The following is a 2,761-nucleotide window of genomic DNA, read 5'->3' on the forward strand; positions in this document are numbered from 1 at the left end:
TTATGTCCCGTATTTGGTTTCAACCATACCTATACAATTATTTTATTGACACTTATAATCAATCTTGACTATATTATCTTGCATTTGTAAACTTAGAATTACCTATTTAAATACGTAAATTCAACATTCAATTATCTATGCATTAACATTTCCAATATAATCTTGCCTTGATATACTTTAAAGTACTTATTTAAAAGAAAAAAAAAACATTTGGCATTATCTCAATCGCGCAATGCGCGTAAAAAACTAGTTATATCTATAAGCAAGGAAGATCTTATTTTCCTTTTAAAAAAAAACTAGTATTTGTCCTGTGCGATGCACATACAAAAATTTATAGGTATTGTTGTAATGTTATAATACTAATTGATTTGATTAAAAATGTAAGTATACCTTCTTTATTTTCCAAAAGAAAATGTAAGTATAACTATATACAATGTAATATTTGCCAAGCATCTTGTGCATAGATGGCACCTGGGTTGGACTCTCATATGAGAAGTTATGAGTTTGAGCCTCAATGGTGGCATTATTGGCTTTTTATGCTTCAGTGAGTTGAGATAATTTAATTACATAGCTAACGTATTTAATGTTTATTGTTAATTGTATTGTTATTTGAATTTGAAATTGAGATAACTAATTTAATTACATAGCTAACGTATTTAAATAAAATTTGTAAATAAAATAACAGGCAATATTTGTCAAAAATCTCTACAAAAAATTTATTCATTTAAAAATAATTATTTATGTAAGAACTATGTTTATTTTATATCTAATTTCTCATTTTTATATATGTGGAGTCAAATTAATTATAATTGAGGTTTAAATAAATGAATATATACAAAAATTATATTAAATATAAAACTTTACCAATAAATGTGAACACAATAAATGCATTCATATTGCTAATCTTATTTGGCGAGAAATTTTTTTCCTATTTCATTTCTATATATATATATATATATATATATATATATATATATATATATATATATATATAGAGAGAGAGAGAGAGAGATTGTATGATTTGTGTTTTCATATTTACATGTAAAAAAAATTTTGTATTGTATCATTTATTTATTTCCATATTTTATCTTATTATTATTACCATTATTTAGAGTAACTCCATTTACGATATTTTAAGAGTTTTTACAGCTTTTTTGCACATGTGAAAGAGAGAAAGAGAGGTAAGAGAAGAAAAAAATTTACTGCACCAGCTGGGCACGTTTAAGACTTTGTCATTTTTCTTTTTATTTTTTTCTCTTTCCGAATCACATTTACAAAAATCAAATAAAAACCTAACTAATATTGTTGCTCTTATAGTCCTATATGAATCTAAACTAATGATTTGAGTACATAATCTGTCGGATGGAAAATTCATGTTCGAAAATACACATTACATATATAATATATATTATAATTTGAATGGACAACAACAATGGGATCCGTGGCGCAATGGTAGCGCGTCTGACTCCAGATCAGAAGGTTGCGTGTTCGATTCACGTCGGGTTCAATATCCCCGGTTCCAGTAAGATCCCAAACTTTTTCCCGTGAATTATTTAAAATTACGAAATTGGCCTCCTTTGCTGTGGTTGAAACTTGAAACATGGCCTCAGTAATGGATTGTAAATCTGAACAGGCCATTATGCATAGCATATCATCATTGTGGAAACCATAAATAAAAAGGATATTATTTGAGAGTATATTTTTATATATATTATCAATTAATATATATTCAGTGCATAAATAATGTACCTTTAATATATTAAAAATGTACCCTATATTTATGGTCTACACAATAATTTGCTCATAGCATAGTGCACCATGGTCCATAGTGTTATGTGGACCATGATTTTCAAATGAAACTATAGTAGAGTTAAAGTGTTGTTAAAATGAAACTAGTGTGTGTGAAAAATGAAACCAAAAAACAGAGTCCATTCAACAATGTATTGTCAAATGAAACTATAGTATTAAAATGATACTTTAATGTTGTTATAATGAAACTAGTGTGTATAAAAAATGAAACTAAAATTCAGAACCATACAATAACATATATTGTCAAATAAACGTGGAATGTAATTAAAACAATAATTTAGCATTATTATAATTAAACTAGTGTGTGAAAAATGAAACAACAAAATCGAGCTCATACAATAATGTATATTGTCAATGAAACTGTAGTAGAATTTTAAAATGATACTTTGGTATTGCTATAATGAAACTAGTGAGTATGGAAAATGGAACTGAAAAGCAGAGCAATATTGTCAAATAAAGCTGAAATGTAATTAGAATGATGCTTACTTTGTGAACCACAATAAAATTTGCCAATCGTAATACCTTGCACCACTGCCCACATAGCAATCCCTACTACTCGTCTACTACTTTTTCAACCAAGCACAAAGAGTCAATAACACCTCCACTGAGGCTCGAACTTACAACCTCTCATATGAAAATTCAACCCGGATGCCATCTGAGCACAAGGTGCTTGGCACTTAATAAATTACTTAATGTAATATTTCTTTTCCCTTGTCCTTTAATAACTTCTAATAGATTTTTTTTTCCCATAATTGTAGTAATAATAGTATATTTACATTCCACATAATCTAAAAGATAATTGAAAGCTTTAGTAAATAAATATGATATATCTATATTTCAATTTGTAGGATATAAAAATATTTGTTGAATTTTTATTTTTCAAATGTAAGACTAAGTTTTGGCAAACTAGGATGAATGATAAATGATTGAATTCATTTGTACTACTTTTAAC

General features: G+C 27.0%; 1 non-coding gene across 1 annotated transcript; it reads left to right on the forward strand.

The window, feature by feature from the left end:
• Positions 1-1,435: 1,435 nt before the first annotated feature.
• On the forward strand, positions 1,436-1,507 carry TRNAW-CCA. The gene has a single exon. It is a non-coding gene; the product is annotated as a tRNA-Trp (tRNA).
• Positions 1,508-2,761: the final 1,254 nt, after the last annotated feature.

Source organism: Ipomoea nil, unplaced genomic scaffold (genome assembly GCF_001879475.1).
Source record: "Ipomoea nil cultivar Tokyo-kokei standard unplaced genomic scaffold, Asagao_1.1 scaffold2845, whole genome shotgun sequence".
Classification (NCBI taxonomy): Eukaryota; Viridiplantae; Streptophyta; class Magnoliopsida; order Solanales; family Convolvulaceae; genus Ipomoea; species Ipomoea nil.